This window comes from Parasteatoda tepidariorum, chromosome 6, assembly GCF_043381705.1.
Source record: "Parasteatoda tepidariorum isolate YZ-2023 chromosome 6, CAS_Ptep_4.0, whole genome shotgun sequence".
In the NCBI taxonomy this organism is placed as follows: Eukaryota; Metazoa; Arthropoda; class Arachnida; order Araneae; family Theridiidae; genus Parasteatoda; species Parasteatoda tepidariorum.
Window position 1 is genome coordinate 84933875 of NC_092209.1, and position 26134 is coordinate 84960008.

A 26134-nucleotide genomic window follows, 5' to 3' on the forward strand; every position below is an offset into this window, starting at 1 on the left:
GCCATGAAAATTTACTATTACGTATTTTTCTATTGGCTATTTTTTGCAGAGTTAACGATGGTGTCAACAGCCAGTTGTGATTTGTAACTTTTGTGCATTTTTTATAGTAAAAAATACATTCATTTTTTTATTAGGGGTACACAGCGTTACGAAAAATTTAGAAAGGAAACACAAAATTCATAAGTTTGGGAAACACTGGTGTAACAAATACGATAATATCGCAATCATTAACACAACTTATCAAAAAGATAAAACCGCAAATATTATACATAACGATAATTATTGAATACGATATTATTACGAGTCTTGATCAATTTTATTAGGATAATATATTATGTATATTATTTATTTTATTAGGACATTATAGTAGAAAACCACATCAATATTTTTAACAATATATCGCGGTTTAAATTTCAGTTTCCAACATGTAGTAATAGTTATGAAAACATGTAGTAATAGTTATGGAAACATGTAGTAATAGTTATGGAAACATGTAGTAATAGTTATGTAAATTAGAAACAGCAGTGATCAATATATGGTCTCTATATAGCTAAGCACCGAGTTGGATTTACCTATTTTCATTAACAGACGTAAAATCTAAATAAATCGGCATTTGCGACATTGGCAAAAACGAATTAGGGCACTGGTGTAAACTTATCATAAAAAAACAATAAATAAATAAATAATAAAAAATAAAAAAACAATTGTGAAGGTTAAGAGTAAAAATAATAAAATAAACAAAAGGTATGTTATTTCTCTCTTTACGACATACGAAATGTTTTGAAAACTGCCCTTGGCTGTTTGGCGCGTTCTACTGAAAACTTTTAGAATTATGTGGTGAAAAATTGACGTAAACGGCGCTATTTAGTAATTCTGAGAAATTTATTCCCTTTTAATTAAATGTAGCTCAATAACTGGCGTTTAACAAGTTGAAATGGCCGAAAGGGAAAACTAACAAATCCATTTTTTCTTTTTTCACACAGAAAGTGTACCCAGATAAGAATATTAACGAAAACCGCTAAAGAAAACATGTTCGTGAAATTCTTAACCACTCAATCACACAGTTTGAGTCATTTAAAAGTAAAATAAATTAGTTCATCAATCATAATTGTATTTGCTGGAACTGATTAGTATTCAAATTTAATCCACAGACTTAATTAATCTCTAAAGGAAAAAATTAAACGAATTAATCGCTTAATGAAATAACATTATTCAATTCAAGGCGCATATTCTACGCACTTAGTAAAGACTTCATGCTTTTTATTCACAGTAATTATTCTCGAATATTCGACAGTTCTAACACTATAAGTTTTTTGGATTTACACATAAAACAATTAATTATAAAAGGCGAAACTCTTTTTTTTTTTTTTTTTTAAATCAGGTTTGGCATTATGTCCGGAACTTAATTCCATTGGGAAAAACCGGAAAGAACTGAACAAAATGGAAGAAACTAAAATTGACCAATATAAATTTGAAGCAATTAAATGTTATAAAAACGGCTTACACTAAAACAAATTAAAATTTAATATAGCATGAGAATTTCAGAATTTTTTTTTTTAATTTGCACATTTAAAAAAAAAATAACTAATTTCACATTATTTACTTTAGTTTCGTACAGAATTTTTAAATATATATGCCATATTATTTAAGAACGGATCAGAGTATTTATATTTTACAGAAATAACAAAATTAGTACGTAGTTCGTTATTAGTTAACTTTATCCTTGTAGGTACTAACAAACTTATGTAGGTACTTCATTTACGTCGCACTAAAGCTGCAACAACATATTGGCGACGGTCTGGGAAACATCCCTGAGGAGGATCCGAAGACATGCCACCACAATTTTGATCCTCTGCAGAGGGGATGGCTCCCCCGCTTCGGTAGCCCGACGACCTGCGCGCGAATTCGAGCACTTTACAGTAGAACAGTTTAACGATGATCAATACCGCACATCCCCTCAGTCCCTACGTAGGCTGATCGAAGTGGTCCCCTACCCACTTACTGACCACAGTTAGTGATGCCTGACTTCAGTGTTCTACTGGGAACCGTGTCTTTACGATCAGTCCACTGCGGGACAACTTCATCCTTGAAATTAGCAAAATGATCCTTGATTTGTAGTAACGTAAGCGTTTAGTAAGTGGTTTGTTAATTCAGTAGTACGGGGTGTAATGAGACTTTCTCATGGTGCACTATGGGCAACGCTGTCGCAACGTTCTCTATTAAAATGTGATCAAAGAATATTGAAAGGAGAAGAACTCCAACTCTTTGGATACGTAACTAACTAGAGGAACTGCTCAGTGCTGTTATGCTATGGTAGAAAAACAATTTACGGAGCGAGCATACACAGATATACACTATCCGGCCACTACATGGCATATTAAAGCACATATTAATATGATGTTGGTCTCCCTTTTACATCGATGACTTCCTGCACACGTCTGGGAAGACTTCTGGAAGAAGTTTTTGACAGGAATTGACTTCCATCACAGCTGAAGTGAGGAGGGTCGATTTGGCTGACTACGTAATATGTGCTCTAATTCGTCTCAAAGGAGTTCGATGGCATTTGGAACAGGGCTATGTGAAGACCAGTAAAGTTTTTGAACACCCATTTCGTCAAACGACGTCTGTGCAAGCCTCAATGTGTGAATGGGGCAGTTATCCTCCGCTTGGAAGAGAAATGGGATTTCCCCGAAATATTGCCAATAGAGTTTGGAGTGCGTCGGTGTTGTCCAGAATGTCAACATACACAACAGAATCCATGTTTCCAACCACAGGAACAAACGGATGCAGGCCAAACCATGAGAAACATCCCCAGACCATTATACCTCAACCATCATAACAACCGGATGTCCGGATACTTTTCACCAGATAGTGTAGCAGAGTATCATTTGTACTTTTGGTCAGAAAGTGTAGCAGAGTATCCTTCGTACTTTAGACCAGATAGTGTAGCAGAGTATCATTTGTACTAAGATCAAGCGCATGAGCATAAGAATCAAAGTAACAGTCAGGAGATACGTAACCTATGAATCGGTTGTTGGACAACTCTACATGTATGGCTGCGTAAGCTGTCTCCTGCCAACTAATGTTGCTTTTTACTTTATACACAGGGACCGCGCCAAGCATTGGTTTATCTTAACTCCTTTTTTCCCCTCCATACTTTAAATTAATCATGGAGGTGAAAGAATGTGAGATTAGTTATGGAGGTGAGAGAATTTGCAATGAAAAAATTTCTCCCATGGTATGGCGTCCTTTTAAGGAAGGATGCATTTTATGTCAGCATTGTGGGTGACGCGAGCCGGGAGCTAACTCGGCACAGTGCTGCTGGAACCATACAGCTTACAGGCATCGCTGAGGATGAGCTAAAAACTACAAAGCTGTATACCAGCCAACTACACGGACCACATATTTTTTTCGGGTGATAGAATAAGTTAATACTAGAAAACAAATTTGAAATTCTTTGTAAGATCTTTAAAATAGAAAAATAGGCAGGGTATTTATTCTATTGAAGTGTTCCTAATCGGGTTGAAAATTGTTGAAGTGTATGTCAACAAGTGATAAAGATAAGCCATGAACAGATTACTTTTTGAGAGTTACCAAAATAGCAGTCCGAGATTTTCTTTTTCTTTTTCCAATTCTAATTTAAAGCATAATTTTTCGAATGTAATTTTTTCCTGATTAAATCACTAGAATAATTCAATACTAGAAAACAAATTTGAAATTCTTTGTAAGATCTTTAAAATAGAAATATAGGCAGGGTATTTATTCTATTGAAGTGTTCCAAATCGGGTTGAAAATTGTTGAAGTGTATGTCAACAAGTGATAAAGATAAGCCATGAACAGATTACTTTTTGGGAGTAAAAAAAAATAACAGTCCGAGATTATTATTTTTTTCTGATTCTAATTTAAAGTGTAATTTTTCGAAGGTAAATTTTTCCTGATTCAATCACATATTCAAACGATTTTTTAAAATATACAACGAAATTATTCCATTTCACTGCAAATGTACAAATCACTTACTTTCTAAATGGGAGACAAAATAGTAAGCCTAATTGGAGAGACTAGTAAGACAAATGACCATTTCAGATTTTTTTATCAAGTACCATTATGAATCATGAGCGGCATAGTTAGATGGACAAATATACTAATCGTAAAAGTCTATCTATAGGACTACTCTACAGCAAAAACGAACCCTTCCGAAATTATTTTACAGTAAAAAAAGGCCTTTCGCAGATTATTTTGTAGTGAAAACGTGCCCTTCACAACCTATCATATTGAAAATCTATTTTATTAATCTATTTCGAACTGATCTATTTTGTTACTGGTTGTCTGTAATAAAAATAATAAACTATTGTTCAACAATGCCTTGTTCATGAAAAATTACTATTTTTAACATGCATTTGCAGGGTATATTAGTTGAAATTTTGGTCGGTAAACGGTTCATTTGCAAATTATTTGTTCTAAAAACGAACCCAAGTTGATCTGCCGTAATATCGAACCCATCACAATTTATTTTGCCTTAAAAACGTAACCTTCGTAAAAATGGCACTTTTATGAGTTATGCAATTGTAAAAACGGACCTTTCACAAGTAATGTTATCGTAAAAACGGATTTTTTACAAATCTTATCGTAAAAAATCACCCTTCAGAAATCATTTTGTAGTAAAAAAAGGATCCTTAAACTATTCTATCGTAAAAACGTGTTCTAAAAACGAAACCCAAGTTTATCTGCCGTAAAAACGAACCCATCACAATTTATTTTGCCTTAAAAACGTAACCTTCATAAAAACGGCACTTTTATGAGTAATGCAATTATAAAAACGGACCTTTCACAAGTAATGTTATCGTAAAAACGGATTTTTCACAAATCATATCGTAAAAAATCCACCTTCAGAAATAATTTTATAGTAAAAAAAGGATCCTTAAGCTATTCTATCGTGAACACGGACCCTTCACGGATTATTTAGTAGTAAAAACGGGCCCTTCACAAATTATTTTATAATAAAAACGACTCTATTCACAAGTTGTTTTATTATAAAACCGAACTCTACCGAACTATCTTCTCGAAGCAGAACACATTTTTCACAAATTCACAAAATTATGAGTCACAAAAACAATACCTTCCCCCAAAAAATCTAATTTATTCTAGAAAATAATTTTTGTAAACAAATTGCGGGTGCGTAGTCAGATTTTTTCACAAAAAATAAGCACCCTTTAAGTACTTTTTAAGCACTCAAAAAATATTTTTAATCACTTTCCATAAAAAATAATCATAATTAGGATCTGTACACGTATAGGAATAAAAATTATATTTTTTCTATCTATTAAAGTCTGTACACGTACAGTAATAAAATAAAAAATTCTATCTACTAAAGTTCTTCATTTATAAACATAAAATTAATAAAATTCAAAAACATTTTCAAAAACTTTACATAATCATGATAAAATAACTAGTTTCTGATAAATATTGCAGAAAAAATTGCGAAAATTATACATTTTTTTGTATTCTAGAACGATCGAAAGAAGAAATCTCTTTTTAAAAGATAGAAAATTAAGCACTTTTTACAAACCTCGAAAAAAAGCACCTTTAAAGGGCTTATTATAAAAAACATAAATTAAAAACAAGCACCTTTAAGCACTTATTAAAAACGCCACGCACCCTGATTAATGGAATTTTGGGCGAAAACTGAGTTAATTACTTTTCTTCAATGCTATTCAACTCGTTGTTTGCAAAATTGCCGAAGTTCGATCTTATCTTAGTTGCAATCACGTCGATAGTAAAATCCGTGAGATGCAAATAATCAGATGAAGTACTAAAATATTACATTCCTTTGAAATATTATCGCCGTGAAACATAAACTTAAGATAAAAAAGAAAAACTTAAAGATAAACACTTTAAAAGTGTTATCTTATTTTAAGGACTGTTATCAGTATTTAATAATTCGCCGCATGAGAAACATTGATTTAAAAAGACGGAAAACATCATTAGTTTTTTTTAAATTATTATCTATCAGTACCAATTTTTTATTATTACATAATTTTTTATTGTTTATCGTGTCATCGCGATATTAAAAAAAAGATAGCGAATACTTTGTACTATCTAGACTAAAGCAAATATAAAAAAAAAGCTTGAATAAAGCACAAATGGAAGGGCAGAAATGGACATACTAAAGTTTCGGTTCTGTAAACAAGAACTTTCCTCAGAATCTAAAACACCAAATGATCAAAGAAGTAAAGATTGGACAATTTGGACAAAAAAAAAACAATGACAAATTGGGACAAAGGAACAAGTTTGAAGAAACAGATGCAAAGATAATAGATGTGGCAATATTTGATCCCGGACCAATAAGATTGAATCCTGGAACGTAAAGATCCGATCATTAGATCAAAAGTTATTCAGAGTGGTCCGCTTTTTGTTTTCGCACTTTATTTCTTAGAGGATATAAAAAAGATCCTGCTATTAGATCCTGCTAGTTATTAAACTAAAATTCGAAACATGAAATTAAATAAATATCTGATTAGCCTGATTTATAAACATTTAGTCAGTAGTTACCCTAGAATTAAAGCTAATTTCAAACGATTAGAATTTCATATGTTATCAGCCGAGTATTTATTTTTAAAAAAAGGAATAATCTAGAATTAAACATTAGGTGTAATGCGTGAAACTTTCAGATCCACAAATATTTGATAATTTCCGAGCATTTCATAAATCACTATCGAGTAAAGAGAGTTTGAAAGTTTAAAGAACAAATTCGTAAAAAGTGCTTTAGAATAAAATAAAAAAACTATTGCATGTAAACATGAATTAAAACTCCTTAATGTCTCCTCATATTTAATCAAGCAAACTTTTTGTTCAAAATCATTTTGAATATCGGTGAAAATTATGTTCTCAAGTTAAGTTTGTCATTTAAATTAATTAAATTTCGTAAATTAAACTTCGACTGGTTAGAGGGCTCAAATTTCAAACGGATCTCGGTGATAAATACCAAAACAAATTACTAATGTTCTTTTAAATGCCGCTAGCGAAATTATTACCATTTCATAAAAAATCGAAATTTTGACAACTATCTGACCTAATAAATAAATTAACATAATAATTATAAAATATGATAATTTTAAAACAAGTTTTTAAAACTCGTATAAAGAAATTATTTTAGGCCTGGAATAAAATTACTATTTNACAAACAGCAGTTTAAATAAATTAACATAATAATTATAAAATATGATAATTTTAAAACAAGTTTTTAAAACTCGTATAAAGAAATTATTTTAGGCCTGGAATAAAATTACTATTTTTCACCCCTTTGTAATCTTGAAAAACACTTCGGTAGTTTTTCACAGAGAATAAATTAATTTCACTAAAGATTTTAACGGTCACGACGAAGTAGATTAAACTAAAATTCGAAACATGAAAATTAAATAGATCAGCGTGATTTATAAACATTTAGTCAGTAGTAACCCTATATTTAAAGCTAATTTCAAACGATTAGAATTTCATATGATATCAGCCGGGTATTTAAAAAAAAAAAAGGAATAACCTAGAATTAAACATTGGGTGTGCCGCATGAAACTTAAAGATCAATTGGCGGTAGTCATGTTCGAGACATTTTCAGAATTCACAGGACATGTACGGTGTAAAGTTCCAACATCAATCGAAGAGATAAAAAAAATAATTTGGCAGACGATGACAGATGAGATCTATAAATGTAGACAGACGATAAAAAATCGAAAATTGATATTTATACAAGGGAGAAAAGGTTAGAAGTTATTACATTGAAGTAGCAAAACAACGAAATAATAGCAACGAAAAAATTGAATGTTCATAATTAGCATAGAACAGAAGTATGCCAGATGCCGAAATTACATAATTATAATAAAAATAAAAATAAGAAATATAGTAAAATAAGTAAAACGATATATTATGCTTCAGTAACAGGTAGCAGAAAACAATACATCACTATCATTAGAAATAAAACCGTTGTTCTTAACCTACTGATTCTAAAAATGAAACGAATGAATAAAATTAAATTGGAAAATAAAAGCTTTAATTCGCTACCGACAAAAACTTCTAGAAAATTAGCCAATTATATAGAAAAAGAAAAAAAAACTGAATCCCTCCCTCCTTTTCCCCTAGTTTTTTTCATTATTATTATTATTTTTTTTAAATTAAAATAAGACACAACTTAAACAAACTCTGAGTTCAAATTAGTGATTCATAATTGGCATGATATTGAAGGAAAATATAACTTACGTACGCAGGGGTCTGTTTAGAAGAAATTCGGGTCCGTTAACGGACCCTTCACAAAATATCTTTTCATAAAAACGGACCCTTCACAAAATATTTTAACTTAAAAACGGACCCTTCACAAAATATTTTAACTTAAAAACGGACCCTTCACAAAATGATTTTTCTTTTAATCGGACCCTTCACAAATTTGTTTATCTTCATTATTATTTTGTTAATCGAATAAACCCTTTCCAGGGCAGAAAACAAGAAAGATGGATGTAAACGAATTAAGTTTTGTCTTCGGCAGACGATTCTTCCATTATTCGTCCGAAATTAATATTCTGCGTTCAGCAGTATAGGCTAAATACCAAATATTTGTATGTTGCATCTCTAATTTAGAAGCAGCAATTGTTGTTTATTTTTTAAAATTTAATTTTTTTAATTATAATTTTACAGTGTTGAGCATAATCTTGTATGTCTTTACAATTTAAAAACTCCTCGAAAAAGTTTTTTTTTGCAATAACGGACCCTATTTGCACAAATTCATAAAAGCGGACCCTGATTGAAAAAATGTGAGTAATTTTTTTCACAATTTCACGAAAAACGGACCTTTCACAAAATGCCTGGACAGACCCCTGGTACGTGTGTATTTAATTAATTGATTATTAAATACTATTTTAAATATAAACCGGCAAACAAACTATAACCAAGAAAAGCAAAGTAACAAATAGCTTAGATTAGAATGACAATGCAGAACTAAAGATATCAAAGCCAATATTTAATAATTAGAGATTTTATTGCTAATAATTAGTGATTATTAATTTATACGGTTAACACGGGAAATGCAAAAACTGAACATAGTTTTCATTCTATTTTATAAGAATAAGATAAAACTATTCTAAAAATAAACCGTTTCCCACAAACAATTACCGACCAAGAAAAACAAAGTAACAAATAGCTAAGATAAGAATTATAATACAAAACTAAAGATATCAGAAGGCAATATTTAATAGTGAAAGATTTTATTATTAATAGTTAGAGATTATTAATTTATACGATAAAAATGAAAACAGAAAAAAAAAATTGAACTTAATTTCATTCCATTCTATAAGAATAAGATAAAACAATTCTAAATATAAACTGACAAACAAATACATACATAACAAGAAAAGCAAAGGTTAAAATTATAATACAAAACTAAAGATAACAGATGGCAATATTTAATAGTGAAAGATTTTATTATTAATAAACGGAAATTATTAATTTATACGGTTAATATACCAGATGAAAAAAATTGAACTTAATTTTTATTCTATTCTATAAGAATAATATAAAACAATTCTGAACATAAACTGACAAACAAATAACGACCAAGAAAAGCAAAGGTTAAAATTATAATACGAAACTAAAGAAGATATCGGAAGTCAATAAAAGAATAACCTTGTGTACCATAAAAAGAACCTTTTTCAAGCAATTAATTCCAAAGAGCTTTAAAAAGATGGGAAATAAGTGGGGGAGGAAAAAGTGGGCAGGTTGAGTAGGAAGTCAATATTTGAACAATTTCTGCACCTGAAAAGGTGTGTGTGCGCTTCCTAACCTAACAATCAATTTTATTCCAGAATACGCACAGCAAATAGTAAAAAGAAAGAAGCCATAACTTCGCAGTTTTAATCCTCTTTAGCGCAGAACAAAGTAAGTTTTGACCTCATAGGAGACCGCAAAAGTACATCGTCAGGAAAATTCATTGAATTCTGGCTCCTTTAAAACTTTCAGACGATTTTTTTTTCGTTCTTCCTTTCTTTCGTTTTTTTTTTTTATGAGTGTGTGTAAGCATTTTATAATTCTGTTGCATGCACAAAATCCCACAAAAAATGCTGAGCGATACCAGAGTTAAAATATCGTGATAAGTTTTGACCTCGTAGGAGATCGTATAAGTACATCATCAGGAAGATTCATAGAGTTCAGGCATTTAGAATATAAATATATAATAATAATAAATAAATAAATATAAAATATATAACAATAAAAATAATAATAAAACTTATAATCGAACTTTATTATTTATTATTATTAATTATGTATATATCTTGGCCAAAGAATACTGTGAGTGAATACTGTGTACCAAAGAATATTGTGTACTCATTGTTCGCCAAGGTATATACATACATATATTGTGCACGCAAATTGTAGTTCTAATGCATGCACAAAGTCACAATTGGGGCTGGGTGATATTGGAATATAAATATCGCGATACATTGTAAAAAAATAGTAATATTTTTCGCACTAATTTAAGTGTTTTTATATTAGTCAATATTCTCGTTAGAAAACTAGATTATACTCACTAGAATATCGTATTTGATACATATCGCTGTCTAAAATATTGATAATCGAGTATAAATATTGAGAAAGCGATAAATATCGAATACGATATTCGATATCGTAATCATTACAGATGCCGATAAATTTCGAATACGATATCCGATATCATTATCAGTATAGATATTGAAAAATATCAAATACGATATCCGATATCGTAATCATTACAGATATTGATATTAAAATACGATATCCAATATCGCGATTATTATAGATATCAATAAATATCGCATATGAAAATACATCAATACTACCGACAGTAAATATCGAATACGATATTCAATATCGTAATCATTACAGATGGCGATAAATTTTGAATACGATATCCGATATCGTAATCATTATAGATATTGATAAATATCAAATGCGATATATCAAATGCGATATCCGATATCGCGATCATTATAGAAATCAATAAATATCGGATATGATAACACAGCAATATTTTGGACAATAAATAGCGAATGCAATAATTTGATGAGTATAATACCTAGAGATAATTATCGAATACGATATTATCGTCAGAGTTGATAAGTTTAATTTTCATTAAGAAAATTTTTTTCGACCTAAGTACAAATAATATAAATTAGTTTGATTCGAAAAATATATCGAAATATCGGCATTTTTAAGACGACAAATCCAGACGTTAAAATTTCAATGTTGCCATGCAATAATCCTTTATACAATTACCGTCATACAACTAAAAAAATTTCAATATCAGCTTATTCTTCTTCTCTGAGTGGCAATCACATATGACGATATGTCCTTATAAATTCAAAATAAACAATCGATTTTTTAAAACTAGCAGACACAGGAAGCGAAGAACAGAAACTGACTGCAGCTGACCTTTTTCAGGAAGTCCGCCTCTATTGAAAAAATAAAAGAGAACCCTTTTATGTATTCCAGAGGGTACTCGACCAGTTGGACATTCATAGAGATGCGCCCACACGAGCCCACTTTCAAATCGTTTTATGCTTGGTTAATTTATTATAGCCTTTAAAATTCTTATCTATTCAAGAGTTTTATCATTCCCTCCTTCCCAAAACTTAAAAGATAAGACTGCAATTAGTCGAAGTTTTAGTTAAGACTTGAGTAAAAATTTTGAAATTAATTGTTTGGTTTTAGAGATTTACTCTTATAGCCAGATTTTTCAAAAAAAAAATAAGCACTTTTTAAGCACTCGAGAAATACTTTTAATAGCTTTTCAAAAGAATCATAATTAGGATCTGTGCAGTAATAAAAATTATTTTATTCTATCGTTTAAAGTTCTTAATTTATAAACATTAAAATCAATAAAATTCAAAAGCATTTTCAAAAACTTTATATAATCATGATAAAATAACTAGTTTTTGATAATCGACATGGCAAAGAAAAAATCTCTTTTTAAAATATAGAAAATTAAGCCCTTTTTACAAACCTCAAATAAAAAAAGTACCTTTAAGGGCATTTAAAAAACGTAAATCAAAAATAAGCACATTTAAGCACTTTTTAAAAACGTTACGCACACTGAACTTTGATTAAGAACTGGGTTACTACTGCCTTAGGGGAAAAAAAAGTTCAAGTACTTAACATTTGAAGTAAAACTATTATTTTACATTAAGTCTTCAGGGTGCGTAGCCAAATTTTTCAACAAAAAATAAACACCTTTTAAGCACTCAAAAAATATTTTTACTCACTTTCCAAAAGAAAATCATATGTGCAGTAATAAAAATTATTTCCTTCTATTGTTCAAAGTTCTTCATTTATAAACATAAAATCAATAACATGCAAAAACATTTTCAAAGAATTAACATAATCATGATATAAAAAAAACTAGTTTCTGTTAATTATTGCAAAGAAAATAGTGAAAATCACGCTTTTTTTTTAATGACATTTATGACGACAATCGATACGACAAAGAAAAAATCTCATTTTGAAAGCAAAAAAATTAATCACTTTTTACAAACCCCCCAATAAAAAAAAGCACTTGTAAGGGCTTTTACAAAACGTAAATTAAAAATAAGCACCTTTAAGCACTTTTTAAAAACGCTACGCAACCTGAGTATACTATCATAGAATGAGGAATTTTTTGGATTAGTAACAAACCAATTTCCTAAAAAAAATTCAATACTTTATAGGGACCATGTGTTGGCGACTACCGTTCTGAGTGATCGCCAACACGAACAAGTCAGTACGAATTTTAATATGAAACATGTATTGCCAAAAAAGAGAAATATACAACAATATAATCGCGAAATTTTTCTCAATTTGACTCATCTATATATTACATTGGTCAATATTTTCGTAACCCCTAACATAATTAATATTTAGGTATTAATATTGCATCCAATAATTATCGTTATGAGTAATATTCACATTAACATCTTTTTTATGTTATCGATACTAATCACGATATTATCGTATTCGAGAAAAGTATTGTTCCTGTTGATGATGTCAAATTTGTCTACTTATCGGTTGTCTCTCAACTGATAAGTAGCAAAAATATTCAACTCTAAGAAATCGCCAATTTGTTGGCGAAAATCAATTACTAATTCTCGATATTTGCGTGCTCAAACAATGCAGCGTGGGTGAAACTTAAACACGTATTGCAAAAATTTAATCACAAACTTTTTTCATTTTAACAAAACTGAGGATTTTCTTAATATTGACATTTAGCGCAATTTTCATTCTTAGCATATTGTGCATTTTCTAGAGATGATCTAAACCTAATAGTCATTAACTGTTACAAATTCACAACTGTTCTAAAAACTCTGGTTTATTCTTTCTATACTGAAGTTACCGCTAAAGGTCGAAAGTTGTCAACGTGCACAATGCTTAGCTAACTGATTTGCTCCATTTAAAGAACAGGACCAAGATTTTTACGAATTTTACCTAGGACATTATGTACACATAAACGGCTTTCGTGTCATTAAAGTTCAAAAGTTTGTTTTTCTCATTCTATCAATTTATTTGTTAAATATTTTGGCTTGATTATTTACATATTGGAAAATCAATAAATGTTAATTTTATGATGTTAATTCCCTTTAAGTTATGTTAATTTCCTTAACTGTCATAATATTTCAAGCTGTTTGATTCTATCAACTAATGTGTTGATTGCAGTAACTTGATTTTCTTAGGTAGCGAAAAATAATTAAATATCATTTTAATAAGTTGCTGCCGTTCTCTAGCAAAAGATCGCATCTTCACTTTAATCCTTGGAGGCAGAATTTTTATTAAACATATTTTTCATACTTTTTCCATTATTTTTTATTAATTGAGGTCAAAACTAGTGAAAACATATTATATTTAACATTTTAATAGTTCATGGTTATGAAATACAGCATGGAACACTGGCAGTTATTTTTAGAGCTACAAGAAACAGTTATTTATCATTGAAATTTTTCCTTTAACGACATCAATTATTGATAAATTTCTTAAATATATTCCTTTGGATTTTATATTTTGGCACAAATATAATTCCGATAACGTAACAGATTTTTTTAGTAACTATTACACTGTTGTCGTAGACCATTAAGGCAAGGGGTGCGATTGTTCTTACTTTCATGTGGCGCCATCTATGGCCAAGAATTCGACTTCTGCCACACACATTTATAGGGCGGACCCATTCATACATCCATAGATCGTAATTTTGAACTGAACCGGACGATTAATCTCCAAGGTATAATTTGCTAAGGGAGCATGGAGAACTTTGTGATCCGACACATTTAACGTGCACCAGTCATCATTTACTACACGGGGATGCGAACTCACGAACGTGAGTCTAGCACCCTGCGAACCAGGCTAGCCCCGGCCCAACTATTCGACTGATTTTTTTTTATAATTAAAAAATACTAAAATATAATTTTTTGTGTGATTAGAGTCAGAAAAATATATTTATAGATAAGGGATAATGGTGTCTCATCTGTGTCAAAGGATTAACGAATGCTTAGTAGGCAATGTGCAGATTTATCTAGGTAGTTTACATATTACCTAGGTAATTTGAAACAACTATTGAGGCTCTTTAATGGATCACCCTAGTTAATCTGCGCATTAACTAGATAATCTCTAGAATAACCGATTGTTATAAACATAGCTTCCAACATGCATAGGGAAAAAAAATCCAGTAGATTTTACGAAATAATACATAAATTTCATGATTGTTGAGTAATGCACTAGATATTTAACACGTAGGGAATTTTAGGGATTTTTACAGTCATCTAAATAGAAAGACTGCAATATTTCCCAGTTACGATTGACAATAAACATATTTGAAATGTTATGTTTACTCATAATTTGGAATATAAATAGGCATTTAATTCATCAAAGATAGTTATAAGAATTTTTTTTAAATTAATTTAAGGAGCGAGTTCTGAATAAAAAAATAAATTGTACATTTTAGAACAAAAATAAAGTTGTGAACTGATTTCTATAAATGAGGTTTGCTTCATTATTTATTAGAAATAATTATTTATTTAAATATTCAAGCAATAACCTGTACAAAAATTTTATTTCAATCAATAGGGATTTTTTTAAGGAAACTTACTCAATTTTAAGAAATGTTCTAAAATGTACTAAAACTAGGAGACGTTTTTTTAAACCAGTAGACGGGGAGGAACTAGCAAAATCCAGTAGTCTACAGGAAAATCCAGTAGAGTTGGCAGCTATGTGTATATAATAATATCCTACATGAGGAACCTAATCCTATAATCCTTTACTACTTGTGGTCACTTTCAAGAGAAATTACTGCTGATTGAAGTTAAATGTAAAATTCTGGCAGCAATATTTTTCACTGATGGCGTCATATTAAAACCTAACAGAGATCTATTCAGATAATTTATTACACTTCATTCATCTATCTAATTAACAAATTTAAAGAAGCATCAACATTAATCTGAGAATTCGTGAGAAGATCAGGCATAAAACGTGGAGGTCAACAAGATCATAGAATGTAATACTCATAAATCACTTTTCTCAAAGACCGATTATTCAATACGAGAATGATTAATCTATATGTAACAGCGGTCAATGTGAATAGTCGGTTATTATTAATACTAACCAAATAAGAAGATTAAAGTGAATAATTTAAGAGAATTTATCACATTAACCGGTAATAACCAATGAAATTTGCTCAATGTCATTCTTTCGTGTTTTTATAGGGGATATTTCCTCATCGTGATCTGCCACGCCAACTACAATCGCCAAATTGATTTTTAACTGAAAAAGTAAAAATAAAATAACATGTAGATGTTTTCCAGGGGTGGCTATAAGTTATACCCTCCGAGTTGTTCCCTTTCTGAGATGTTTTTTTTAGTTTCTCACGGGACGCTGCCAGGAATTTCCCAAGACTTGGCAATTTATCTACCACAAATCACGGTACGGAAATCTCTCCTTTTTATTTTCCCCTTTGACCAAAAGAAGCGGTTATTATTAATTTTGACCGGTTAGTATAAATAATAACCGGATTTATCACTTTAACCGTAACACATATACAAAGGGGCACACCCATGTCTCAATGCTACATAAACCGTCTAATAGCATTGACCAAACTTTACTAGTTATTATTAATAATAAGCCGACCAGGTGTCCGAGTGATTAGCGTGCCTGACTGCGGAGCCGATGGTTGCGGGTTCGAATCCCGCTCAGGGCATGGATGTTTCTTTTTCTCTCTGTGTGTGTTCTATGTCCTTTCTCCTTTGTGTGTGACTTTGTGAATGTGACCTGCCCTATAAACAGGTTTTGTGGTTGCGTGACGTGGGCGACGCTGCTCCACCGCCGTGGAGCAGCGTCACCTGGAGAACGGACACCTGGAGAAGAGAGTAGCAGTCCTGGCATATAAGGCCAATGGGACAATACATCCCAAGTGCCCGCCATTAAAAAAAAAAATATTAATAACAACCTGTTTTTGTGAATAGTTTGCGATATTTCTCACTTTAACCAAAAGAAGCGTTTATTATTAATATTGACCGGTTAGTACTAATATTAACCGGATTCATCACTTTAACCGTAACGCGTGTTACGGTGATCTGTGGCAGAATAATCGCCAAATCTTGGCGATTTCTGGGCACTGCCTGAAACTAAAACAAAACAAAAAAACAGAAAAGGGACCAATTCGAAGGGTATAACTCGTAGCAACCACTGGGCAAACATCTACATGTTTTTCTTTTTAAATTTTCAGTTTAAAATCAATTTGGCTCCTTGGCGATTATAGTTGGCGCGGCAGATCACGATACGAAAATATCCCCAATAAAAACGAGAAAGAATGACATTGACCAACTTCATGGGTTAGTATTAATAATAACCGGTTAATGTGATAAATTCGCTTAAATTATTCCCTTAAACCGGCTTATTTGATTAATACTAATATTAACCGGTTAGTATTAATAATAACCGACTACTCACAGTGACCGTTACACACATATATATATATATTGTATGATGCTCAAGTTATGGCTCGAGAGGTAGTAAGTAGTAGTACAGTACACGACTTAATGGGGCATTGGGATGAGCTTATCTCACAAATAATTTTAATACGTCAGTTGCCTACTATGCTGAAATATTCTGAACTCATACTTACGGTGGTTTGTGTGATTTAATGCCTGTCGGACAGATTTCAAATTATTACTAAAATTCAATATATTAAGAAGAACCTTGTCAATATCGTAAAAGTCGAAAATAGTTAAAATTGAAATCAAAGTACTAATTTCAATACAGTTGTACTGTGTATTCGGCTTACTTGCCAATAAACTTTACAATATAATTTTGATGGTACAAGATCAATTTGAATGTTACAAAATAACGTTGGAAGATGACCCAGCTGGTAGCCAAAGGCGGCTATTTTAATTAATCTTTCTTAATCATGGGTCGGAAAAGGCGGCCTTTTTTGAAAAGGACAGGCAGCCGACTTGTTTTTATTTTTAAAAAATCTGGTCTTCTTTTACTTTTTTTTTCTTATATTTTATTATTCAAAATTAACAAACACGTATTTAAATTTATATTATTAATGATTATTCAGTAAAATAATAGGTAAAATATCTCATGATAATAATTTTACTCTGTCTTAAGGGCGTTTATTCCATAAATAGATTAATGATGTAATCTGCTAATCCATATTTGTTTCAAAACCACACATTTTTGTCTGAAATTGTTCTAAACCAATTTCAAGTATGTTTTAATTCGTCCCAACTGTGCTTTAAATTAATTCAGAAAAAAAACAAAATTTTTTTAAATTGTACTTACTAAATCTTCTATAAGTAAGAAATTTCCAATAAAACACGATTTGTTCGAATTAATTATTATATCACGTTTAAAAGTTGGAAAATTAGTACTTATAGCTCATATTGTATTAGTCATATACTTACGCTAAATTAAATAAGATGATTTCTAATCGAATTTTCAAGTTAAAATAATTCATAGCTGCTAACATGAATAGGGAAAAATCCAGTAGGTTTTATGAAATGATATAAATTTCATGATAATTGTAACAAAATGTACTAAATATTTTTTAAACATAGGGAATTTTTATAGTCTTCAAAATAAAATAAAAACAGCAATATTTTCCAGTTATGATTAACATTAAATGATGTATGTATTATGTTTATTTTTAATTTTAAATAGTAAGGTATTTAATTCATCAAAGATAGTCAACTGATTTTTATAAATTAGGCTCACTTCTTCAAGCAAGCAATAATCTGCGCAAAAATTCTATTTAATAGGGATTTTTTAAGGAAACTTACTCAACTTTAGGAAATTCACTGGTTTCTGCAAGGTAAAATATAAGCTGACTAGAAATAAAAAAATATCAGCAAGTATATGCAATGAATAGAACAAACTTAATCTAGATTATTCTGAATAAACGAAGGACATGAATTGGGTAGGGGGAAAAAATCATTTTTTCATCTTCTTTTAAGTGTAACTTACAAGGTGCAATTAAAACTCATCGAATTCGACCTTGATCTGTTTTCGTTCAGATAATAACAGCAAGAAATAAAAATGCTTCTAAGTATAAATAATTTTATCCAGGAGAGGGAAAAAAATCATTATATTTGCATTGACTTTTTAACAAAAGGGAAATATGAAGTTAAAAAAACTGACACACTACTGTAGTAAAATAATTTTTACTGAGAAAACGGTTTAGTAAAATTTTTATTATATTATTTAAAATGCTACTTTTTTTTAACGGTAGCTTATTTGTCAAATAATATGCTTGTAACAAATAATATGCTATTTTTTAATGCAAGGTTCATTTTCTTAACTATTTCGCCCCTCTATATTAATAATGTGAATGGTCAAAAAGTTTATTTCGAAGTAGGGCCATTTTCTAAACACAAAAATTATTTGTGATTTATTTATTTATTTGTAATTGAAAAGTTACTCCATTATTGCGTTGTTTGGTTACAAATATACGAAAATTAAGAATTACCTTTTGTTTTTTATAATTTTCGCAACATTGGTGACTCTTTAAAAAAATAAATAAATGAAGTTTGATAATTATTTCAAATTTTTAAAAAAAATTCCCAGTTCTTAATTTTTATCAACTTATTTCAATAAGATAATTTGTATAGCATTACAACAAATCTTCAAATTGGATACTCAAACGTGATTTATTTTTATCTTCTTCCCTTTGAAGAAACAAATTTTAAATGATTTAAAGTGAACTAATAGATTTAAGTGAGAGTAGAATTACACGCCAAATACTAGAGGGTGAAAGAAAGCAAAGGAAGCCAAAAAAAGTTTCTAAAAAAAATCTCACGATGCAATACCGATGCTGAGTCATAGGAAACGCAAGATCAGTCAATTAAAATGTTGCTGCATCATTGAAGCCGCGAAATCCAGAGGTTTCTTCCAAATAAGGAATTACTTAATCCATTCATTGCCTTGTGGTAAGAGGATTTCTCCTCATCTCCACTCAATCAACACTTTCACCCACATATACCGGAAGTCTCAAGTACAGATGATCCAGTTTCCCACAGCTCATTCCGAGCAGACAAGAATTATAATCCATAAATGAAAGAAAGAGATTACTGATTTATAATTCAATTGATTAGAAGCGATGAAATTTTAAAAATGCACCAATCAATTTTGATATAAATAAATTTAAAAAAAATAAAAATACATATGGTTAGAAGTTTATTCTATAAGAAGCTCAATCCATTTCAGGAGAAGAAATCAAAAACGGACGATCAAAACTCATTCGTTCAGAGTAAACGATACACAAAAAAGAATAATTTGAATTTACAAATGACAGAAAATCGATTAAGGATTCAATTAATAATTAAAACTAATAAAAAATAATAAAATATAACAATCCATCTTCAATATACAGAATACTAATAAAAAAAATTCAAACAAAATCAGAAGCAATTTATTCTGCATGAAGCTCAAATCCCTTTCGAAAGTTCAAATACAAACGATTCTTATTTCCACGACTTATTCAAAGCAAACTATAAGCAAAAAAAGAGTAACCTTAATCCACAAAGGATAGAAAAGCGATTTAGGATATAAATAATAATATTAGCGATTTAGGATATAAATAATTGTTTAAAAAAAAAATTTAAATAGTATCAATCAATCTTGACATACACATTAAAAAAATACATAAGCAGTTTATTTTGCACCAAGTTCTACCCACAAAAAGGCATTTTGAACGAAAACAAAAATACAAAATTAACAATGAGAAACACTTGAAGGATAAATGCATGAAGGAGGTATATAACAAAAGAAAAAAAAAATCGACATTATACGTCCTTCATACTTATACTTATATACCGTGTCCATTACTAGAATATGGCTTATTAAGTCTTTACATTCTACTTTGACGCAATCCCTTGCCAGCCAGCGTTTTAAAAAACTTTTTTTTTTTAATGTAACAATTTCTTAAACGTTAAATCGGACTTTAAAATCATAATAATGACTCATTTAATTCTAAAATTATTTACGAAATCGTTTGCTGAAAAAATGTCCTTCATTATAATACTTGTTTTAAAATAGAGAATGTTAAGTAGTCAGGTGATTACAATGTTGAAAAAATATAGCAGGAATTCAGACAAACGCAGTTCATTTCTTAAGGATAACAATCTTGAATTCAACGCATAATTATTTTTAAAAAATGTAATTTTTTTTATCAAAATAAAAAGTAGTTCTAAAAAATTAAAACGATTTTTAATCTGATAATCTGGTGTTTCACACACTTTCAATAAAGAGCACTTGCCCCCTTTTTTTAGTAACAAAATGAATTAAAAATTATACTTTGTTTTAAAGCATCACTAGTTTTCTTTTTAATTAATTTTAATTTATTAGTCACAAAAATGATGCGCCACTATGAATTGGCGTTGGTTGGTTGGTTTTGTTACTATAACTGGCAACACCGCGCCAGAGTAATAAAATAAAAAACTGTCTACTGTACACGGGATTTGAATTATTTCAATGAATATTCTCACAGTTTAAAAAAAGGTTCTGTTCCCACCTTGAGAAAATTTATGAGGCTGCCAATACTCTTATTTCTTTTAGAATGATTCTCAAATGCTCAGAAGTGCTAATATCTTGACGCGATGCCTTCAAAACTCAACAGATGTCGCGACGAAAGATTAAAGACCTACTACAGGATCTGAGTTTAGAGAAAAAACTGTACTGCAGAATATAAATTTAGAGAAAAAACTGAGGATAGAGAAAAAGTGAAGAAACTAAGTGTCAGATAATAGCGATAAAAAGTATCCCCGGAGAAGAAAAAAAATTAAACTGTCTCTAGTGAAGAGGAATAGTTTCTTATGTCTTTTTTTTCCCTACTTCCTTTCAAAAAGTTTTTTTTTCTTCTTACTTTTCTAAAACTTATCTTTTATCAAGTAGCATTCTCTAAGTCTAAGATAAGAGATGCTTCAAACCTTAAATTTATCCGTTTTTGTTGACAAAAGAATAAAAAAGTAAATATCTATCTGAAGAAAGTGCCGCGCCTATCTTGTAGTAAAACAGTATGGTTTAAAAATAAAGGTTGAAAACTTTTTCTAAAGGCAAAGGGGAAAGCGAATCACAGATCAGAAATTAAAAACCCGATTATTAAACAGATGAATTATAAAATATATTTTCAGTTTTTTAATAATATAGCTCATTTACCATTAATGAAATATGCTTATCATAATAAGCTGCATAAAGCAGTACTACTGTAGGATTACAACAAAAGTATAATAAAAGAACTTTACCTTTAGAACTTTAAAATAAAAGAACACTAAAGCCTTTAATTTTAAAAAAATAAATAAAGAATTACAACAGAGAATAACAATACATTGAAAAGGGATAATTAATACTGTTAAATAAGAGATAAATAAACAATTTATGTAATTATTTATTTATCCATCCTTTATTAACAAAATTAATGTTTGGAAATTTTAAACTTATTAAAATCATAGATATCAGGATCTTCTCTGTTTATTAATGATCATATCAGAGAATTTTTCGGTCCAAAGAAAATGCCCAAAATTGAAAGACGAAATTAATTTTTTTTATGACATATAGAGGCTCGAAATTAAAAATGATCTGTTGGTCAAGGACTACAAGAAAATCAGTGATCCCCCAGACCAGCAATCGAAGTAAAGGGGTGGTTATTTCTCCTTTTTACTTTCATTTTTGTGTTTTGGTCTGCTCTATTGTCAAAAATAGAATATTTCATCCTTATTTTGGACATAACACACTCTATGTATAGTAATTATTTTTTTAAAAATTCACCCATAAACTAAATTTTTTTTTTATTTTGTTAACTAACGTTTAAAAACTACTAGAGACATGTAAACAGACCAATAACAATATGCATGAATTACTAATGCTAATAACTTTTTAGTCATTGGTTCACAGAGCAGTGACAGAGTTTTATCAATTTCTACCTCGTGATAAAATAACTAAGAACTATGTTCAACACAAAGAATTAAAATGAAAGCCGACTATATGAAGGATGGGAATAAAAGACAACCTTAAAATCTAGAGTGCTGCACAAAAAATAGCACACCCATTAGATAATAATTTTCTGAAATATTTTAGAGAAATTCACATTTCTCTTGATACAGTTAGCATCAACAGGAAAAGTATCAGAACCCAGGGACAAATTTCTGAAAGAATTCTAATGGATGGAGAACCATATAAAGCTATGTACAGGTAGCTTAGAGCCACCTGCACTTAGTTAAGATTAAAATCTTAAGTTCAGGGTTACTACTTTCCAAATTAGTTTTATGTGTGTCATCCTTATTATACTTGTAACGTTTACAATATAACAAATTCTTTCCATGCAACTACAAATAAATTCGGATAAGGACAAACTTGAAATCAATTGATTAAAAATCAACTTGGACAACTTCACAACTATATTATAAAGCTATCCAAAAAATGATAAATGACAAAATTTTTGCAAGAATGTAACCAATTAAGGGATAACACTCAAAACAAGGCAATTCTTACGCTTTATTTATGTCAAGATATTAATTTTCTGAAATTAATTTAAGGTTATGACCTTCGAGAATTTATAAATTACAGAAAACTCTCATGAATGATAAAATTACACATGAACTAAACACAAATCACAGTAATAAAATCTAGAAAATCAAGCTCTTTCAAATGTCGGGATAAGTGGAGAGATATAATATTAGAATCCTTCGGTTTTTAGAATCTTGTAATTGCTTACATTCAGTTTCCCACCGATTAACAAATTTGGTCCTTAAATATATAGGTGTCTCTTTAAAGTAAAGTAATCTTGGATTGTACAGAGGGTGAAAGTGAGTGCTATACTCAATGTACAATACCTTGCATTAACATAGTCAACATTCAGTTTTCCACCCATAGACAGATTTAGTCCTGAAGTATATTATGAAAGTATTAAAAGGAGTCTCGCTTAATCTTGGATTGTACAAGAGTTCAAAATGGGTGCTATACTCAATATCAGTGCCGGATTACCCAATAGACCAGACTAGGCCATGGCCTGGGGCCCCCAGTGATTAGGGGCCCCCTTAAAATGGATATTTTGAAATTAAATTTTAAAAAATTAAGAAAAACAATGATTTTTTTAAAAACAAATCAATTTTAAATATATATTAATGAAATACGATAATTTGTTTTACATAATTTCAATCATATTGACATATTACTCAATTTATTTATTTTATTCAATTTAATTTATTATTATTTATTTTAATTTCAAATATGCTTTCTTAAATGAAAAGATATGTAAATACTTTCATATTTATATGAAATATATGAGAAATGATGAGAAATATATGAAAATATATGAGGAAAAAAAATTTAATCTAAGGGCCCCAAAAATTTGAATGGTCTTGGGCCCCGTGTACGCTTAATCCGACACTGCTCAATATACAATACCTGGGCATTAACATAATGGACATTCTGTTTTCCACCCATAGACAGATTTAGTTCTGAAATATATTATGAAAACTTTAAAAGAAGTCTCTCTATAGTTGAGTAATCTTGGATTGTAGAGATGATCAAACTGAGTTACTATACTCAATATACAATACCTGGCATTAACAAAATGAAAATAAAATAGTGTACTAAATGACAGTGGTTGACAAAAGGTATTCTGTTGCGAAAGGTTCTAGGGATTTCAGGAGTTATAACATTTTTTACTTACTAGTAATGATTTGTGAAACCTGAAATTATTTTTTGATCTAATCAATAATCCATTATTTTATTTATTATCTAGGTTTTTTTATCATCATTTTAAGTTTAGAGAAGAAAAAAAAAGAGAGCAAAATTAAAATAAATTAATAAAATTTAAAAAAAGATATGCATTTATAAAAAAAAATTTAAAAAAAATCGCTTTAGTATATATTTTACTGAGCTTTTTAATTCAAAATAAAATAACAGAAAATTGCTAACAAGCAGCTTTAGCCAGCACTGCCTAGCTAAAAAAGGCATGATCAAGATCTATCCCCTAGAAATCTAAAGATACATTCTAATACATGAGAATCTAATCATCAGATATTCAGATGCTCTATGTTTTTTAAAATTATTTAAATTTTTAGGAACATTTAGGTTGAACCAGGTTTGATACATGTTACAGATAACTTTACAAATAAAAGAGTTGACACCCTATAAGAGTTGAGACACCCTATATCATGGCACAACTTGTTACGAAATTTTAGCTCAAAAATATTTATTGAGCATTGACATAGACGAAGAAGAATAAAATGTAAAAATATGTGTTCTTATTTTTTGCCAAATATAAACGGCAGAAATAATAAATATTCACCATTGAAAAAGTACAGAATGCCTTCATATTTATGATTGCTAAAACAGTCTAATAAAAATTAAGTATTTTAATAATACTGCTTGTTAGAATGAAAATATGTGCAGTCATCATAAAAATAATACATTTCATATTAGAGCCAAAAAAATTTTTAAATCTAGTACACTTGTTCCTAATTTTAAAGTACATAAACAAATCTTATCTTAAATTCTCTTAAGCAATATTTGCATTACTAAAATTTATTGAAATAAATTACAATCACTAAAAAGAATTTCAAGCAAGTTTGCGATCGGATATTGGGGAAGGAGAAATTAATTATCACGTATAGAATTCATCATCAAATTTAATATTCCCGCTACGTCAACGGCGCAAACGCAAGACAATTTTTTCAGAAATCAACAAGTGGGACACTTTAAAACAAATTGTAAAAACTATAATATTTGATAAAACAATCTAATATAATTAGGTTGGTATATAAAATTGATGGAAGTGATTTGATTCAAAGAAGCCCTACAGGGATAAGGCGTTAAAATAATATAACTTACCGGTTGAAAATAATATCAAATGTAGTCACTCTAAATGGATAAACCAAAAATAAGCACAATAATACTCCAAAAGTAAAATCCAGATAAGTGTAAATAAAATCCCACAGAATAAACAGCAAAGTAAACAAATGGGAAAAAAATCCGTCCACAGAAAAAGCGTCTGCTTCTATTTCACTGTTGTTGCCGCGTTGGTAGATGAAAATCAACGATATTTTAATGAATGTGCCGCGAGGGAAAGTTGACCGTCGCGCCACGTGTGGAGTATGTCAAAAATGTTTGTGATTGAATGTAAGTGTGCTAGCACCATCTATCAGTGAAATTAGCAACTAAAGCGAAATTTCACAAACGATTTCTAAATTTGGGGGAACCTTTTCGGACCTGTCAAATTGTTAGGGTCAGGGCTTTTTTAGAAAAGTCAATTTTTTTTTAAATAGAATGAAACTGGACTAAACATTTTATCATAGTCAACCGTATAATTACAGTGAGATTTAGATTTCGCCCTATAAATTTAATAATACACTAAACACCGTAAAACTCTACAATAGCTCTCTCTGTTGAATCATCAACGGTTATAATTAGAGGACTTTAAGTGATGCGGAAATATTTTCAAATTGAGACGAAAAGGATAAGGAAATTTTAAAAATTATGCAGACAAAGAACAGATGAACTAGAGAACAACGACAACTTTTCGTTCAGAGTTCGACAACCACACTTTTTCCTTTTCCTACTTTTTGTAATTATGATTTTTCAATTATTACGGCAAGGATTTTAA

At 29.8% G+C, this 26134-nt stretch overlaps 1 protein-coding gene across 1 annotated transcript in view; it reads right to left on the reverse strand.

The window, feature by feature from the left end:
* LOC107453528 (spectrin beta chain, non-erythrocytic 5 kst) overlaps positions 1 to 25586 on the reverse strand; it is a 189975-nt gene extending 164389 nt beyond the window's left edge. The window contains exon 1 of the mRNA XM_071181673.1: positions 25363 to 25586. The gene's annotated coding sequence lies outside the window, so the exon portion shown is untranslated. The remainder of the gene's footprint in view (positions 1 to 25362) is intronic.
* Between the last annotated feature and the right edge of the window lie 548 nt (positions 25587 to 26134).